The following is a 20,284-nucleotide window of genomic DNA, read 5'->3' as shown; positions in this document are numbered from 1 at the left end:
AGAATGGCTTCACTCGGCTCCTGCTGTCTTCTCATCTCTTTCTGGCACCTTTTAGGGGCAAACCCAACCCAGCTCAAAGAGGAGGCCAGGGAGCCTGGTGGGGGCCCATAAGGACTGGCATCTTGGCTGGGGCTGGGGACTGGGAGGGCAGTGGGTCTGAAGGGGGAGCGCGGGCTACTGGGTGCCCCTCTCCTGGATGCACCTGACCACCTCTCCCAGCCTCTCCTCTCCAAGGACCTGCTCAAGCCCCATGCACTCCAGCTCCAGTGTCCATACTGAACCAGCCTCCAGGGCCAGCTCCTGCCAAGCAAGGCAGGGTTAGGATCTGGACATTCTTCTGAAACTTTCCCTGTACTGTCACATGCCCAATTTGGTTACCAACCCAGGGCAGCTTCTGCCTCGCTCTTCTCTGGTCACTCGGTGGGAAACATACAGGCTCCGAGGTCACATTTACTGAACATGGAAGTAATCAGACTCCAGGGACTGAGCTGCTAGTGGGTAGTGGGGTGGGAGTGCTGCCCTGAGGCCGCCCTACATGGACAACTGGAGGACAGGGTCCTCCAAGAACTGCCCACTTCTCTAGCGCAAAAGGTCCTTCCTTCCACTGGACATGAGCGACCAGAAGGACACGGCCTCTTCAGGGTGCTGAGGGGAATGCATGGCGTCACTCCCTGACTCTCTCTTTCTGATCCTCTTACGATTCAAATAAAAACTGTCCCCAGAATCTTGTTTTCAGAGCAGAGGCCTGTTTAGAGGGGTGAATGCCACTGGGGCTGTGATTTGGAGGGGTGTATTCTTGTCCCTAGCTCTTCCCTCTCTCTCTGCTTCCTGGCTGCCAAGGGTCGAGCAGCTTTCCTCCACCACACCCTTCCACCATGATGTTTCTGCCTTGGAGCCAGCTGACCATGGACTGAATCCTCTGAAAACCATTAGCCAAAATAAGCCTCTACTCCTTTAAGTCACAGGTGTCAGGGGTTTTGCCCCAGAGGTGGAAAAATGAGGAATACAGCTCGCCACACATTTAACCCTTCCTGTGCTCTGCTTTTAGGCACCAGGCCTTCTGCTGCCCTAGCAGGCTGCCTTAGCATGCTCCTGAGCCTGTCATATCTACGGCTTATAGTCCTCACCACAAGATGGGTGAGGCCACCAAGACAGGAGGCGTCCAAGCCCCTCCTAAAGAGACAAGGGTCCTCTTTAGCCAATCTGAAAGCTACAGAGAACATCTGAGGCTTGTGTCTTACTCCTAGAGACAAGCCACAGATGCCCTATGACAGTTTCCTCCCTTTTCACAGTGTCCACCCCTGAGGGACTCAGAGGACTGAGCTCACGCTGCTCCTGGAGTAGGGGAGGTGTTAAGCTCTATGTAGCAAACGGGAGAGCGGCCGATGGGAGTCTGAGAGTCAGCAGAATGGGAAGAGCACACTCTGGAGCCAGATGGTCTGAGCTTGAATCCTCACTCTGACACTTATGAGCTGTACAACCTTGGAAAAAATGCTTAACTTCTTTGCACTTCAATTCCCTCACCTACTGGATGGGGATAATCATCATATCTAACCACAGAATTACTCTGAAGAGTAAATGAATGGTGCCTCCTGAGCACCACAGAAGCATTTGCTAAATGAAATTTTTAAATCTTCAGAGTCGTGGTCACTGTACCCAGTGGAGTTGACCTCTGTGAATTCCAGAGTGAGGTCATTTAGCAAGAAACTTTGTCCACTTGGTCCTTACATTATTCCGAGATCAGGGAGACCACCCTAGATTGGAGGTGTGTCTCAAGGAGGAGGAAACAGATTTGGATATGGGCTCCTAAACAAGTGTTCCTCAAAGACTCATGTATTGAGGGCTGGATCCTCAATGCAGCAATGTGCAGAGGTGTGGTCCAGAGAGGGAACTGGATCACAAGGATCACTGGATCAATCCATTGTTGAGTTCTTAGCCGAATGGGCTATTAAAAGGGAAGGCCTAGCTGGAGGAAGGAGGTTACAGGTGCATGACATAGAAGGGTGCATCTCCTCTCCGTCCCTTCCTTTCTGGCTCTCTTGCTCTCTTTCCTTCCTAGCTGCCATGAGGTGAGCAGCTGTGCTCTACACAGCCTTTCTCCCATGATGGTTCTGTCTCACCACAGGCCCAGAAACAATGGAGCCAGGTTACTTACCATGGACTAAAACCTCTGAAATCATAAGCCAAAATAAATCTTTCCTTCTTAAAGTTGATATCCTCAGGTATTTTGTTACAGCAACACAAAGTTAACTAACACATATCCCAAAGGGCAAAGCCAAGAGAAGCAGGTGAAAGGTAGAGGAGGCATAATAACCTCATTTTAATCACATGAGAAGCAGAGGGATCATATTGCTCAGTCCACAGCACATTACCACTGAGAAAGAACTAAATGATTTTCCCAGCATCAGAGTCACAGCTACCCACAATCTACTGTGAAAGAGGAGGTTCTCTGTGGGTTAGGATGGTCTCCAGTGCCCAGTGCCCCATGGTGGGTGCCAGGGCAGAGAAAGCCCTCTGGTATCACTGGAGACCCAGAAATTCTCACTCTGTGCCTTATAAACGAGGCCAGAGAGTGGTGAGATTCTTACAACAGCCCCGTTCAAACCATACTTTGACATACAATGGTTTGGCCACATTTCATTCCCATCAAAGCACATTTACATCCACAAATGCCACTCGGTCTCTAGGGACCTTGGTGGGTAGAGGAGGCAGCTATTAGATCTCTTGTAGGAGAAAAGAAAGAGCCACAGAGTATGAGGAACTTGACCAGAGTAGGATGGTTAGCACAGGTGGAGCAAGCACTGGTCACCCCCGGTCTACAAAAATGTCAGGGATCCATCATCACATATGAAAGAGTCTGAGTTGAGCCTGGGATCCAATCAGGTACAAAGGTATATTCCTGGCCTCACTTCCAACTACCTCTCTGCCTTCGCTTACCCCAGCCCTTTCCGTGCCACACATCCAATCCGCAGGCCCTATACTGGTGTGTTTTTTGCTACCCAGAGCACTGTGCCTCTGGCTCCTGCTGTCCGGAGTGCACAAGCCACAGCCCTTCACAGGCCCTCCTGGGCACAGTGAATGTCTTCTCTGTTTCCTCTAACATCTCATGTTGCTTGTGTAACACTCGTGTCGTGTCTGGCTTGACCACCAGAGTCTCGGTCCTGAAGGATGGAAACCACCACTTTCTCATTTTCCCGAAGTAGCATATCTATTTCCATGGCAGACTAGTTTGGTTCAGATAAATCTTCTCGCCAAGAACAATTAGAAAAAATAGATAAAATACTAAAAACACATACTGCCATGCTCTTAATAATATTTCACTCAATAATGGGCCACGTATACAACAGTAGTTCCGTAAGATTTGAATGGAGCTAAAAAATTCCTATCTCCCAGTGACTTGGTAGCGACCCTCACATTACAGGAGGATGTATTACTGCCATGTTTGTGGTAACCCTGGTGGAAACAAACCTACTGCACTGGGAGTCATATGAAAGCAGAGCACATTCAGTTATGTACAGTACATAACACTTGGAATAAATGGCTATGGCACTGGTTATGTACAAGGTGTGACTGAAATACACAGTGTATGTTTAAATTTTTTTAAATGCATTAAAGTAAAAGACACATTGTTATAACCTCCCCTCAAAAGACTTCCCTTTGATTTGAACACACTTATCCCATTGTTTTTGCAGCTTTCTGAAGCACTTCTGGGAGTCCTCTTTCATGAGCTTCTTTAAAAGTTGTGATAAAAAATATGGGGAATGCAGCTGCCAAGTGCCATCCAAATGAAATAAGCATGTAAAAAATATTAGAGTGTTTCCTCATCTGCCTTATTCACCAGATCTGGCACTGTGTGACTTCTGGTTCTTCCTCAAAGCCAAAATGACCATGAAAGGTAAATGTTTTGAATTGATTCAAGACATTGAGACAACCCTAAGAGTACAAGTAAAGATAGTCAGGAAAGAGGACTTGCAGAGCTGCTTCAGATAGCGCCGAGAACAATGGGTAAGTGTGTTCAAAGTGAGAGAGACGACTTTGAGGGGGATTAATGTCAATGTGCCTTTTACTGTAATACATTTTTAAAAAATGTAAATATTCCCTGATTTTTGATCACATGTGTACGAACTACACTATACTTTTTATTATTATTTAACAGTGTACTCCTCCTACTTGTTAAAAAGTTTACTGTAAAGCAGGGTGCATGTCACAGCTGCACAGCCCACTCCTCAGGAGATGGGTTTCGTGCTTCTGAGTGTCGTAACTGCACCGAGAGGTCACACTGCAGGACTGACCTGCATCGTGCAAGTTCGCGTCCGTGTAGTCTGTGAGGTTCGCACAGTGGCGAGTCAGCTGATCTCGCACTCATCAGGACATGTCCCCATGTCGAGCAGAACATGACTGTGTTCAAAGACACTGGAAAGCTACCAAGCAGCAAGATAGGCTCCAAGACTCCAGAGAGATGGGGACTGCAGGGAGCTGAGGCTCCAATCTGCCTCTGTTTCCCCTCCACCCACAGGGGACTTGCTGACTCCAAGGTCACTGAGCTGAAAAGCTAAGCAAAGCTCTCGCAGCCTCCAAGGATAGACAGACAAGAAAAGAACTGGAGTTCAGAGCCTGCAAAAGAGGAAAGGACCCATTAGATGGCCCTGGGCTTCCAGTGGAGTCTCCAAAGAGCTGAACTCTACACATTAGGGCACAGAGTTGTTCGAAAGGTCTAAAATCCACATCCTCAGAATCCCAAAGAAGAGGAAAGAATGTGGAGAAAAAATATTTGAAAAGATAATGGCCAAGAATTTCCCAAAATTTACAAACACCCTCAAGGCCACACAGTATAGTTTATACAAAGAACTAGCCAAAATCCAGCTGTGGAAGATCCACAACAGAAAACCCTAAAGGCAGCTAGAGTATAACAGGGATGCTATTTCCAGAGAACAACAAGACAAGCAAATGTACTGGCCTTGCCACAAAAATAAGGGAGGAAGAAGATAATAGCTTGGAATTTTCAAAGCCCCCTCCCTCAAATACAATCAATAATCCGCAGTACTTACTGAAGAAAGTGGAGGTGAAACAAGGATATTTTGTTACCAGATGATCCACAAGATGGAAATACTAAACAGAGTTCCTTAAACCAAAGGAAACATAATCCCACGCAACAGTGTGGCAGTACAGGAAGGAAAGGAGGCTATGGAATGGGAAACTATGCCAGCAAACCTAAATGAAAGTCCACTGTGTAGACAGATCATAATGTCTTTAAGAGTTTTAAGTATTTATATCATGAGATAGAGGTATAGCTCAGTGGAAGAGTGCTTACCTACCATGGGTGAGGCCCAGGGTTCAAACCCCAGTGTGATAGCTAGACAGACAGATAATTATTAGATGTGTAATAATTATTATTAAAATTTGTGGCAACAATAGCACAAGAGCCAAGTGGGGTTGGAGTTGAAGTGTTTTAAGGTTTTTGTATGGCCTGAGGAGCGGTAAAGTAACTGTTTCCCACTAGATTTTACCTAACCTAATAGATGCATGCTGTTACCTTTATGGTAATCACCATAAAAATTGTAACACAACAGAGTAGAATAGATTAATAAAGAGTAAATAATGGAATTATAAACAAATACTTGATGAGTTAATCCACTCTCTATAGCTGTGACAAAATACCCTAGATAATCACCTTATGAGGTGGGTTCATTTTGCTTCACAATTTCAGAAGGTTCAGTCCATAGTTGCATGGCCCTGTTGCTGTGGGCCTGTGGCATTATGGTGGAAGCATGTGGCCAAGGAGGTTGCTCACCTCATGGTGGCCAGGAAGCAAACAGAGAGGTGGACAGAGACCAGCAACCTGATACTTCCTTCAAGGGCATGACCCCAGCGACCTGACCTCCTTCCGCTAGGCCTCACCTCCTGAAGGGTCTGACACCTCTTCATAATGCCACAAGCTGGCCGAAAAGCTTTCACCCTCTGGGCCTTTATGAACTGAACCATAGCACCTGATTAATCCAAAATGGAAGCCATAAAGCAGAGAGATAGTCAAGTAGAACAACTGTCATAAATAGAAAAGATATTCAGGTAGTGGATTTAAACTCAAATATATCAGCAATTACAGTAGACAGGATAAATATTCCAATTAAAAGACAAAGAGCTTCAGGACAGACTTAGCAAAAATAACCCAACTTTATGTTTCTTATAAGAGGCATAAAGGTTTGATGGAAAGGGAAGGAAAAAGATGTACTGTGTACTCATTAGCCAAAAAGAAAGCTGTTACAAAGTGAGATCAAGTTGACTTTACGACAGGAAACATTACTAGAGACCAAAAGGAATGAGAAGCAAAGAGCCAATCCCCCAGAATATACAATTCTGGTACATTTATAAGCATCACCCCAATACACATGAAATAAAATATTCACAGGACTAAAAGGAAAAAACAGATCACTCCATAATCACACTGGAGATTTTACACACCTCTGTCAGTGACTGACATCAGAAACGCAGGAAAATCATGTCCCTGAAGACGCAAATGACACGATCAACAAACCTGACTGAATTCGCACATGTTTATACACAGTCTTCACAGGACAGATTCACTTGAAGGACACATGGAAGATTTCCTAAAATGAACCCCAGTTGAACCATAAAGCAAATCTTAACACAAGCAATGAAATCATACAGAATGTACCGTCTGACCAGACTAGAATTATGCCATAAACCCATAATAAAAGAAAAGCTGGTGTATGTATGTTTTCTGTTTCTCATAACACAAAAGTAAAGACTGGGTAAATTATATAGAAAAATGGCTCCTTCTGGTTCATGACCTTGGAAGTTCAAGGTCAAAGGGTTGCATCTGCTGGCAGAGTCCACAGGTGGCACAGGGATCGCATGGCAACAGACTGGGAGCGCACGTGTGTCTCTTCTGATCTCTCAGCCTCTTCTTCTTTTCTTAATTGTTTTCCAAGACAGGGTCTCACAATGTAGTGCAGGCTGGCTTGAACTCCTACGTGGCCCAGGCTGATCTCCAACTCACAGTGATCTCTCCCTTTTCCTATAAAGCCGCTAGGATTCAGTCATGGGGGCACCACCATAATAATTTTATCTAATCCTAGTAGTCTCCCAAAGGCTCCACTTCTTTAATGCAACACAAAGGAGATGAAATTTCGACACATGACTCCTTTGGGGACACACTCAAATCATATTCAAACCACGGCAAACAGAAATCCCCAAGTATTTGGAAGTGATGAATAAGGAAATAAATCTGTGACTGCTAATCTCCATCCAGCCCCATACCACATTCATTTATTCATTCATCAAACACTTATTGGGATTCTACACATGTGGGCTCTGTAGTAAGCGAAGCAGAAGTGTCTGTGCTGTGGCACTAGCATGAAGCCGACAGTGTAGCTTTGGGTACCCACAGGGTACCAATGAACATTCAAGGACCGACTTCTCTGAGTCTAGGTGATGCGACACTGAAGTACAAAAGGGTTTTCATTTCTACTCTGTCCCCTGTATTCTCATCTTGTGGACATTAAAGGCAGAGAGGCAGTGATTTCCCAAGGATCAAGCAGAGTGATTTACAAACTGCTAACTTTATAAAGCACCCTCTATATTCATAAAACAGCGGTAACCTTTGACTGCAGTTTTAGTTATTCACAGTCAACTGCAATCCAAAAATATTAAAGGAGAAAATGATAAAAATAATTTGTTAGTCTTCAACTGAGCAGCTGTTCTGAGTAGTGGTGAAATCTTGTGCCACACCTTGCTCTATCTGGCCCCAGCTGTGAATAATCCCTGTATCCATGGTAACTTGCATCTTCGTGGTACACATGACCTCCATGAGTTACTTAGTAGCTTATCTTATGACTGATAGGTTTCCCAATGCTTCAGTACTTGTTAAGTAACCACTATTTGACTTAAGAATGGCCCCAAAGCTCATAGGTAATAATGCTGGCAACTAGGCACATCGAAGAGAAGCCATAAAGTGCTTCTTTCAAGTGAAAAAGTGAAAGTTTTCAACTTAAAAGAAGAGAATAAAGTTATATGCTGAAGTTGCTAAGATCTACAGAAAGAACAAATCCTCTCTCTCTCTCTCCCCTTTTCTCTCTGTCTTTTTTGAGGATGGGGACTAAACCAAGGGCCCTGGGCATGCTAGGCAAGCCCTCCACTACTGAGCAACTTCCCCAGCTAAGAATAAATCTTGTATCCATGAAATTGTGAAGACTGAAAAAGAAATGCATGTCAGAAGGGTAGGTATGGCACAGTATGTTGTTGAGAGAGAGACTGTTGATCTCTTACTGTGTCTAATTTACAATGAAACTTCAGCACAGGTATGTCTCGATAGGGAAAAAAGCATGGGATATACTGAGTCCAGCACTACACTACCTGCAGTTTCAGGCACTGCGGGTGGGGGTCTTACAACACTTCCCTGCAGATAAGGGGAGGTTACTGTACCCCGGTGTTTCATCACCAGATGCGGTAGGCAGATTACTATCTTTAGGAGGAAACTGAGGTACACAGAGGCTCAGTAAATTGCCCAAGCTTGCACCGATGTAAAGTACAAGCCAGGACGTGCACGTGGGCACCAGGCTGCTGGGCTGTGCCCCTCATCGGTGCTCTGTCTGCTGTCCCAACACCTGCCTCCCCCTGGCCTCTCCACACAAGGGCTTCAGAGGCATCTAGATCCTCTAATCCAGTTCCAGAAAAAAGGGAGTGTAGGTAATCTTGCAGTTTTTGCAAAGAACTACAAATCTCTGGATTTGTGTATCTATAAACTGCCCCACCCTTCCCCTGGTCTGTCCAGTCATCGGGAATGTCATGTCCAGTGCCTAATCTTCCTTAGAAAAGGCTTCTGGATCTTGTTCTTCCTTTTGGGAGCCTTTTCCTACTCCCGCCTCTGGGGAATTATAACATATTAGACCCAGCTGCTTCTTTCTGCTTTTAAAAATAACTGTAATGGATTCCCCCCTCTTATTTGTGAAAGTCATACAAGCTGATGTTAAAAATCTGGAAAAATCTGAACTGGTGAAAGAAAGGAAATAATTTGCAACACCACCGTTGTGGGTAAGCAGTATCAAACTTGTGGTATGTCTCTTCGGGTCTTTTTTGTACATATTTCATTTAAACAATTGGAATCATTTTGTCCAGATTGCTTCATAAACTGCTATTCATGTTGAACAGCACACCATAAACATTCTGCCTCAGTGACTATTTTATAAGGGTTTTATTACATAGCATTCAGTTGTATGGCTATAGCATAGAACCATGCTTTCAATTTTTTTTAATTGCCACACATATTGTTGCAATGAATATCCTTGTTGCTGAAACTTTGCATAATCTTGGGATAAATTCCTAGAAGTAAAACTGCTGGGGCAAAGTGTATATACAAAGTCAACACTTTTGCAAAATTATATTAACTGCCTCCTAGAAAGACTGTGCCAATTTACACATGGCCAGCTGTAGGTAATTTCCCCCAAACTTAAAAAAGTGGCCATGACTGTGTTTTCCAACTTTCCTCCATCTGATGACAGAAAAAGGATATTTTGTTTTAACTGGCATTGCTTTTATCACCAGGGACTTTCAACATTTCTTCCCCACCTGAGTTTCTTTCTTTGGAGACCATGTTTTCCTGCCTTTTTCTACTGAGGGTTTTCCATATTTGCTTTTAAGATTCACTCCCCATGCTGGCATCCATCCAACCCATACAGGGAGGGACTATCAGGCATCTCAGATGAACAGGGACCTCGAGAGGTGGGACTTGCTGACCACAGGGCCCCGGCCACACTGCCTTCTGATTCAAACCAAAGCACCCTGTGTCTCTTGCCTTTTTGGATGCTTGATTATAAACAATTATGGTCTGTTCCCCATCTGTTCTTCTGGACATTTGAAGGCATCTGGACTTGTAGAAGACCACTTTGTGTCTTCATACCTGCTCTATCAGTTCTTGGTCAGAGACCTTCAGTTTCACAAAAGAAACAGAAGCCTGAATGCAGACACCTCACAGTGCCACAGTTGGGAAAGGGTCAGACAGCAAGATGACCTGATCTAGGTAGTCCTCATTGCAGATGTCTGATGCGGCCCCTTTGCATCCATAGTCCAGGAAGAGTCTGCACCATGAAGCCGCATCACCATGCATCATGGAAAACCCAGAATCCTCAACCCTGAATGCAAGCAGACAGAGCCTGCCAACTGGGCCAGCCGAACGCAGATGAAGGCCAAGGATTCCTGTAGCTCAGTTCACACAGAGCCAGCAGCGCTGAGAGTTCACAGGCATCTGGGGGTCTGTGGCCCATGAGGAAGACCCACCTTATCTGAGCAGGGACTCAGAAATGTGCAGCAGGCTGTCTTAGTTACTTTAGAGTGGCTTGCTCAGAGCATGACCTCTAAGCATTGAAGTATTTGACAGACGGAAGAAAAGCCAGTGGCTGTCAGAAGAAGCCTGACTGTGGCTTATCAGAAAGTGGTAAATTATGTCCCCAATACTTTGTCACTGAGCTTGTGACTAAGCAGTTGAGGATATAATTACATTCAATTCAAACCATTCTAGCCTACCATGTTCACAGAGTTGATAACAGCATAAGCTCTCAGACAACAGGAGTGTCTGAGAGATGGAGAGAGAATTCCTTCACACAGCTGGGCGTGGGGGCCCAGTTATTCCTGACAAACATCAGCACACCTTCTCCAAGTTCCTGTACACCATTCTTGCCTTGTGTTCAGGGACCATTCAGACAGCCACGTGTCCTTTTCCACATGCAATGAGGTGTATGCATGGCCAATTCTCTGCTGATGCTAAGTAGCAAGGACTAATATGTTAGAGCCATGAGAAACCAGGTTCAAATTGCATCTCACTACTTTCTAGACATTTCTACTGACATTCTAGCTGGGTATGGTGGCTGAGGCAGAATGACAGCAAGTTTGAGCCCAGCCTGGGCAACTTAGTGATTTAGCAAGACTTTGTAACAAAATTTTAAAAAAGAAAGAAAAATGATAGATAAGATTGATCGATCGATCGATCTGGGGATGCAGCTCAGTGCAAAGGCTCTGCGTTCAATCCCTAAAATTGGAAGGAAAAAAAAAAGCTATTGATACTCAAGCACAACTTGGTTTTCTAAGCCCCAGAATTTCCTGCATAAATACTAACAATGTAGACTTAAAAAAACAACTTTTTCAAGGGAAAGCATGGAGCACCTACACTTTAGGACTGTTGTAAAAATCAAACATCATCTTCCTCAAGCTGTTGGCCCATAGTAGGTAGCCAAAAAAAAATCAGCTGATATCTCTTGGTTCAAACAGGTGCTGCTGCTAGATTCCGGTCAGCCTATTCAAGGGCTATCTACACGACCAGTTGATGCCTAGCTGTCTAGCACCGAGGCTGTGTCTAAGCACAACCTTCATTTTCTCAAAGTGTCGGCTGGGGAACTGAGAGCTCCCAAAGATGAGCCTTGGCAGTTCCTTCCGGCTCCGGCTCTCCAGTGCCTTGCTTGGGAACCAGAAATGCACATTACAGAGTATCCGTGATTGGAGAAGAGCTTAATGACCTAAATAGAAAGGCCTCTTCATGTATGCTTTATAAGAGGCAGGTGCTAAACTGCAGCAATGATCTGACAAACATCACTCATGGGAGGCACGGGAGGACATCTTTGACCCTGACTAAGCTGCCCGCTCAGGATCTTTCCACTACATTCTGGAATCCTGATCTCTAACTCCAGCAATGGCTTTGTACTGATAATGGATGGATATAGGAAAATCCCTTCTGAAGTGTTCGGTAATTTTGACCCAACAGGGCTCTAAAAGGGAAAGAGGAAAATGCACAGCTGGAACCTGCAGGGCCCTCTTGTAGGTGACTCACTCTCCAGAGGCGGAGTCAGTCTGCCTAGGAAGGAATGTGAAAGGGCAGCTGGGGGACTCTGAGTACTGAGATTTCTTTGGGGCTGCTCACATTTTTTTCTTCCTCCAAAAGCAGTTCCTTTTAAATCATTTCATCATCCACCAGCAAACGACATTCTGTGACGTGGAACTTGCCTGCCTAACAATCCTTTCCGAAAAGCAAATTGGGCATTGGCCGTTGACAAAACCCCAAGTGTCACCTCCTACTACTGACACTGACTTTGCAGCAACCCACAGGACCAACTAATTGCTAGTCACCAATTGTTATAATATTTAGATATGCACAGATGGAGGGGTATAATCACATTATAAAATTAGAGGCTGTATTTGGACATTGTGCCTTTGGCTTTCAACGCTGCTGTTACTCAACATGATCATCATCTGATCCTTGTAACTGTCCACTCCTCCAACGTGAACACCTGGGCCTAGGACTTTGCTACAGCAGGACCCCTTTCCTACAGCAGGGTGTGCAACTGTCCTGTGGCTTCCCTGGTGGGTAGGCAGGTGACTCATTGCTGCCAGCACTTGCTCCACATCTCATACCCTGGAGCTCCCAGTTATGATCCTGTCTGGCCCGAATTTGAAGCACAGCATAAACAACCATGCCACTTCTCAGCAGGCACAGTGCCCACACTGCTGAGGACTGGGGCTTAACAGTGAGGCCGGAGCTCAGTTGCATTCTCTCACCCAGACAGAATGCTCCACTTGACATCTCTGCCAGATGCCAGCATTCAGATTTGGGGTGGGGTGGGCTAGGGGCCTCCCTGCCTGGGATTCCAACAGGAGTAATGAATGGTCCTTGGTCACCGTGTCCCAGTGCAGTGATCCCTGCTGCCTCCGGCCACATGGACACATTCCGTGGTGGAAGGAGGCTGTCTTGGATGAACAGGGTGGCTTGGAGGATGGGAGAACCGGGTGGGGGACGAGGCGGCCCTTCTGAACCACCTCAGACAAGAATGGAGACTTTGACACCAGGCTTGGCCAGGGCTGGTCCGTTTGGCCCCCAGCCAAGGATTCCACTCAGTCCTGTCTGTTTCTGGCCACAGAGCAGGAATACTGAGGGCACAGTGGAGTGGTAAGAAGGGAGGCATACAAAGCTGAATATTTTTCAGCTTCCAAAAAGAGGCCTTTATTGGCGTAATTTGTTATGACCAATCAGGGCTTCCCACAGCCCACCTCAGCTCTGGGTGGAATCTCATCTTGACCAGGCTGCTTCCTGGGGAGGTTGAAGGTACAATTTGAAACACTTTAAATTGTGTCTACTGGGGACTCTTGGATTGGATCAGAAAGCAAAAGCCAAATATATATAATGTCTGTAAGAGGCACATCTGACCTCTCCAACATGTAGGTGGTAAAGAAAGGACAGAGAAAATCCTCAATTAGTACTTGAGGCAATGTAGAAACTGAGTATAACAATGATGACATTCAGGTTCAATTTACCCAACCCCCAGCCCCTAAGAAAAATGAAAACATGTTTAGACTACAGGCTGACACACAATTAGAAAAACATGGGGCCAACATCCGAGAGGGCCCCCAGACTCCAAAGAGAGAAATCTTGGGCTGAATGGGTTACATAAGAAGTAAAAGGTAACTGATATTGTGGCTGGTTCCTAGCCACTGTTGAACAGGTGATAACTAGTTCAATTTAAAATTGGGAACAATCTGGACAAAATCCAGGGGGACATCACTGTACCTTTCAGCCATTCTAAACATGTCACTTTGGTGGCAAGTTTTAACCATCATTCCAAAACCCCCAACACACACACACACACACACACACACACACAACTTTTAGCTACACACTATTTCTTAGAACTCACATCAGAACCAAATTGTGCTGAGTTTCTGTGCCACCTGGAAGATGTTGAAGTCCACCAAAGACAGGAAGGGAGGTGGGCAGAAGTGAGGCCCAGAATGATATACAGACTTGGGAAGCAATCCAGTAAGTGTAAAGGGAGGGGGAGCAATTTTGCAGAGATGGGCCGCACTGTGCCCAGTTCCTGGAGAAGAAGACCCAAGGCCTGGTCCAGGCACAGACACAGGCACGGAGGGCCTTAGAGAGTTGGGAGTTGGGGATCAGATGGGCAAATTAGGCGGGAAATGGTAGGAGTCCTGGGCTGGCAAGACGCACAAACCAGTTTTTCTGAGATGATCGGTCAGCTCAGCCCCGCAGTGACATCCTCCCCAGCCTCCCTGTTTAGCTTGCCTTGTGCCTTACGTAGTGCCTGGTCATTAGACGGACTCACTCCGGCTTTGGACACCTTTTGCAACTCAGAGGCTGCTGGACCAAGCTCTCATCTGAGCCATGCGCCCTGGGGCAAAAGTCAATTTTTCAGGTCTGTGCTCCTGGATGAGAGCCAAAGACAGAGGGCTGAGAGACAGAAGGAGTAGCTAGCACAGGCCACAGCCCCATATTCCACTTGTCTGGAAGTGTCTGGCTCCATGGGGAGGTGGGAGAAGCGTGCTGTGCTCAAACTTAAGAGCCTGAGACCTGGGATCCTGCTGCCCGTGGCAGTGCTGTTGCCATCCAGGAGCCTAGGGAGCAACAGCAGAGCCACCAACTGCCACATCAGGGAAGCTGGCTGGGCTCAGCTGTGCAATTCTGAAAGGGCAAGAGAGGCCCAATGGGAATCAGGAGGATTTACTGGTGCACCAGGACTCAGTTGGACTCTTGTTTTGGGGTTTTATACATTTTCTAAAAGGGGGTGGTCTTTCGAGTGACATAAAGCTGGGTATGGTGGTTATAGAAGCAAACAGAAAGGTTAGTCACATCTCACAAGATGACAGTTTTGTTCCTTGTAAATCTTGTGAGAACAGGGCATCATGAACTTTGTTTATGGGAACGGTTGTCAGTCTCATCTGTGTCTTTGAGGGCATACAGTTCCTTAAAGGTTATAATGACTGTGCTTACAGGGATGTAACTGTGTGCCCTATTAGTACAGGGGTGGGGCTAGGTGTCCAGCCTTGAAGGTAGGCAGATTTCTGAAAGAATCCAGCTGTTTACCTTTTCTATAACAGAGCAGAGATCAGCAGTTACACGAGGGGAGGTGGCGGGGAGCTACAAGGAGCTAAGAGATGGCTTTCGAAAAGGGAAATTGATTTTTTAAAAAGTTCTGCTCTAGTTTTGCATGGATTCAGGCCGAGGGAAAACAGCTGGTTAGGAGACAATGGCAACTCTCCAGGTGCCAGGGAGGGGTGACATCATGACATATGTCACAATGTGTCATGACACTAGGACAATGGATGATGAAAATCAGTAGAAAAGGTGGGTGTGGCTCTGAGAGCCGCCAGGAAGAAAAAACACACTTTGTTGGAGGTGCTGGCACCCACTGTAATCCCTGCTACTCAGGAGGCTGAGGCAGGAGGATGGTGACTTTGAAGCCAAGCACAGCAAAATACAACAAAAGCACCTCAGGAACATCAATTTGAGAAAACTGCGAAAGATGAGAAACCCTGCAGGTTTCACTGATGTCTAAAATTCAGCTTTTTCTTCTTGGTCACCAACGCGGTCCCTATGGATCGTTCAGCAGAATGCTGTGAGCACATGACTTCTGGGCAGTTTCAAGGAGGTTTAGAATCATCCTCCGACATGGTTATCGGCACACATGAGCGCAATAGCTCCAACTCCAGGGAGCCTGATGGAATCCAGGTTTCCTCCTCTCCATACTCTGTGCTGCTGCCAGCCCAAACTCTACAAATGCTCAGCCAGCATTCTGGGGCTGCTGTTGGCTCTAGGCGGGCACCATGGGGTTAGTTGCCAGGCATGAGGATATTACTCTTGACTGAAGGTTTATCTCTAAATGCATATATCAAATATCATGTCTCTCTTGTTCCTGTGTCTCCTGCTGCAATGGCCAGGGTGCCAGGCATGCAGGGAGTCACCAACAGATCATTTTAGTTCAGAAGAGCATGAAGGAAGACCAGATGGGAAAGGACGGGAGAGGAGGGGAAGGGAGGCAGGAGGGCGGGGCAGGACCCAAGAATTCTGCTGAAGACCAGAGCTCCAGCAGAAGCTGATGAAAGAACAGGATTTCTCCCTGCGGATTTGAACACCAAAGAATGAGATATCGTGGTCACACCCAAGACAGCCACCTGCAACCCACAGTGTTGTCCTTCCTTCCTTGGACCCACACAGAAAGAAACTATTTAAGCCAATCTGGAGGACTTCTGGAGTATAAACTGTGGCTTTCAAACACCTCTTCCAAACCCTATCATGGCGGAGCAATTGAATATCCAATCCCAAGACCTCAAGGTTTATCTGAAGCAGCCCTGTGTAGGCTAGAAAGCCTTTACTCTTAAATGCTTTCCTCAAACTCGTGGCCTCCTGGTGTTCTTCATCTAGGTGGTAGTTACAAGGACTGGCAGACTTGGTAGAAGTTTACACATAACAGGTATTTGTGCACCAATGTTCACAGTAGTGCTATCTCCAAATGCCCATCGGTGGGTGAGCAGATAAACCAGGTGTGCTATAAATGCACAATGGAATGCTATTCAGCCATAAGAGGCAGGACAGTCTGACTCATGCTACACTGTGGAAGAACCTCGCTAAGTGACACAAGCCAGTCACAGAAGAAGAAATACTGCAAAATCCCCTTTGTATGAGGTAGCTAGAGCAGTCCAACCCACAAGGACAAGGTAGAATGGTGGCTCCGGGATGGGGAAATGGCAAGTTGGTGTTTAATGCTTACAAATTTGCATTTTGGAAGGTGAAGAAGTTAAGCAGATGGACAGTGGTAATGGAAGTATAACAAGGTGAGTGTACTGAATGCCTCTAAACTGCACTTAAAAGTGGTTAAAGTGGTGAATTTTGTTATGTATATTTACTACAATAAAAACCAGTGCAACTAAAATGATTATCCAGGTAAACACAGATGCAATATTATTTTACCTATGTACACTATTCTTGAAAAAAGGTTCATTTTAAAAATGCGCTTTATTTCAATATTTGTATTTGCTGTAAAGAAGTTTTAGAAAGATATTTAGAAATTTACTTTTCTTGCTAGACCTTTGAGTTATGCAGGCCCTCTGAAAACCTGTGGTAGGTTTCTCCAGGGCCACCGATAGTAGATCAGGACAAGGATGCATGGGAGAAGTTCCTGGGTCCAAGTTCAAGGCCATTATAAATAAGCTGCAGTAGGGTGCAGTGGCACAAGTCTGTAATCCCAGTGCTCTGGGAGGCTGAGGCAGAAGAAATGCAAGATGGAGCTCAGCCTGGGCAACTTAGCAAGACCCTATCTCAAACAACAGAACAAAACAAAAACAAACAAACAAACAACAACAACAACAAAGAGCAGGGGATGTAGCTCAGTACCAAGGCCTTGAGATTCGGTTCAGATCCTAGCACTGCCAAAAAAAAAAAAAAGTTGCAAATTCAGTTGTTCACAGCATTAGGCTGTTCACTGATATGCCACCTTCCCATACTGTGCACATTGTGTAGACACATCGCATTGCTTCTGCAGAAGATACTCTTAACTCTCTGTTGGCAAGTCATCTAGGAGAACAAAAGGTCGCTGTTGCCCAGGTCATCCATGGAGCAGCTGAATGTGCCTGTCTGGTGTGAATCCTAGCAAAGAAAAAAGCTAAAGAGAGAACACACTGCCATCTGGACATAACATACAGTGTCCTTGGTATCTGTGGGGATGAGTTCCAGGACCTCCCTTGAACACCAAAAGCTTCGGATGCTCACTTCCCTGTATAAAACGGCACAGTATTTGCACAGTGCTTACACACACGCACCTATAAACTTTAAATCATCTATGTCTAGATGAACAATAATACCTAATACAATGCCCACACATCACTTCATTTACATGGATCCCACATAGTACTCAGCGCAGGGCAAACTGAAATTGTGCTTTTGGGAAATTTTCAGAATAAAATGTGGTTTTCGATCTGCAGTTGGTTGAATTTGCAAATCCACAGGGGACTACCTGTAACTCAATAAAATCCTAAAGGGATCCAAGAGCCTTGGTTGAGAACTTGTGATCAGCTGTGATGTTAACCACATCCTCATGAGCTGCCTAAAACTGTCCTTGCTTCAACATCCTTATTTCCCAAACATAACTTTCCTGGTAACATTGTTTCTTCCAAGGAAAATGCAAAATACTTTTTAGAACTCTGGACAGGTACCTTATACAAACTATCACCACTGGGCTGTATCATCCTGAAACAAGTGGCTAATCCGAAAAGGTGGTTCTGGTACCTAGAGGCTTCTCTCATGCACTGTGTGGGAGGCCAGAGAACACACCTGGCCAGGTTGTCTCCCCTGCTGAGCACATACTGCGCTCGAGGCTGGGAGTGCATCTGCAGGAGAACTAGGATGGTGGGGCTCCAACCTAAAAGACCATAAAGACCATAAAGAGATGCACCTGCTGCTTCATCTCTGTGGACAGCCACTGAACCTATTTTCTAGCCTATAGCTGCTACCCTTGCTGTTTCTTGTGGCCTTAGAGCAGGGTGGGCTGCAGCCACTTCATCTGAGACCTCATGGCCCATCAGAGTATGACTGCCAGGCATACTGACCACAAAAGCTTTTCTCTAGAAGGAAATGAACAATGGTAATGACAAGCTGCTCTTCTTAAGCCACAAAGCCCCCAGGAATAGGGAACATACTTCCCCAAGGGTTCCAAAATTGTAAAACAAAGAAGCAATCATGCTCTCGCTGGTGCAGCTGCTGATGTGGACCCACCTTGACAGTCTGCCCCAGTGGAGACAGCCTCTTAGCTAAGGCAGAAGGGAATTGAGGGTGTCAGAAAACAGTGTGGTCTAAGCTGAATGTCCTGCCCCTTTTGAGGTCCCCCGGTTGGGCAATGAGTTGCATCAGCCAACTTATCTGCCCCTGACTGTATTGTGGAAAATCTGTTCTTTCTCTGGCATATGTATGTGCAACAAATACAGCAACAGATAATGTAGGAGTCCAGGAACAAAATCCTTTTCCCCGCATTGCCTGCCAAGGAAGGGGGGCTCCAACTTATGAGCCTTATTAATATGACATAAAAATGTCTTCTTCTCACCCCATTGCAGAAGCAAATAAACACAACCAATAAAAATGTTAAAAGCATTCTGTAAATAGGGAGGGGTGGAAAGGAGGGAAGTGGAATGGGAAAAACAAGAACCTAGATATATTATGTACAAGTACAGATTCCCAATGATGAACTTAATGGAAAAAAAATGCTAAAAGCAAAATGCTCTGCTGTTGTAGATCCTCACCAGACAATGGCAGAATAAACAAAGCTGTCCATAACTAAAGACTTCAGGGGAAATTTATACTTCCGGTCCTTCCCTGTCACTGGGGTCAGGGGCATCTGCATGAAGATGCCAGCTGCCAAAATATCCAGGTGACGGTCAAAGAGGGGTGATTTGTTCCCCACCAGATTTCCTCCTGGGGACTTTGTTTCTTCTAGGAATCCCAGCTGCAGTCACTTCTCACATCTTACTTCAAGATGGAGAAACCAGGGAACTCAAAAGGATAATATTCTCCAGCCTGCAGCCCTTGGGAGGCAAGTTGCTTTCCTACAGTTTTACACTAAGCTGGGAAACAAATCCCCAGGCTTCCTGGCTTTGAGGCTCTTTTATCTCAAGCAACAAACAGTCGATTACTAAATGGTTATGCAAGGATTCTGCTCAGGATGGAGCCCAAGCTAAAGTGAAGTCTGTAGCAAGCTGCTGCTATCCCAGAGCAGCAAGCACTAGAAGTCCCAATGTCCAGGGGTGTGTGGGACAGGAGGATGCTGGCTTCTATCGCCACCAGCTGTGCCATCCTGTGCCATCTGGAAAACCACCCTCTTTTCAAGTTTCAGTGGCATAAAATGAATTTAACAATACCCGCCTCACTTGTTAGTGGGACATTGTAAGAATCAAATGATATAGTGGATAGCAAAGTGGTTTGAAAGGAATAACATAGTTGGCATAACATATAATCCACAGAACTCAGATCAACTATAAAAAGAACACTTTGCGGGGAAGACTGGGAGAAGTTTTTAACATAGACTGAGTAATAAGTGATACCAAAGAATTTTTGTCATTTTCTTAGGTGTAAAACGGCATGGTAGTTATGTAACTAAATACCTTCAGAGATCACACTGAACTACGTGGGGATGAAACGGCATGATGTCATGGATTTGTCTTAAAATATTTCAATGAAAAAAGAAAAAGAAAAGGCACAGACGATGTAAGTGTGGTGAAATGTTGGTTAATGTTGAGGCTGGCTGAGAAGTACGTGGGGATTCATTATACCCTGTTTTCTAATGCATATTTGAAATTTTTCAGAATCAAAATCTAAATAAACAATGCACAATTTTCCGGGACATTAATCAGCTTCACTGACCATTATTACATCCAGAGCAGAGAAAATCTGCTTCCTTCACAAGGCCCTGCCAAATTGGTCATTCAGAGGTCAGAGGGTGAGGGC

At 45.5% G+C, this 20,284-nt stretch overlaps 1 protein-coding gene across 1 annotated transcript in view; it reads right to left on the bottom strand.

Moving 5' to 3' along the window:
• The window catches only part of Loxl2 (lysyl oxidase like 2), a 76,956-nt gene that overhangs the window by 54,711 nt on the left and 1,961 nt on the right, over positions 1 to 20,284 (bottom strand). The window lies entirely within an intron of this gene.

This window comes from Heterocephalus glaber, unplaced genomic scaffold (genome assembly GCF_053883595.1).
Source record: "Heterocephalus glaber isolate CG9 unplaced genomic scaffold, H.glaber_assembly_v1.0 deba00001460, whole genome shotgun sequence".
Lineage (NCBI taxonomy): Eukaryota > Metazoa > Chordata > Mammalia > Rodentia > Bathyergidae > Heterocephalus > Heterocephalus glaber.
The sequence above is the reverse complement of the archived record's forward strand: the minus strand, read 5'-3'. Positions and strand labels throughout refer to the sequence as shown.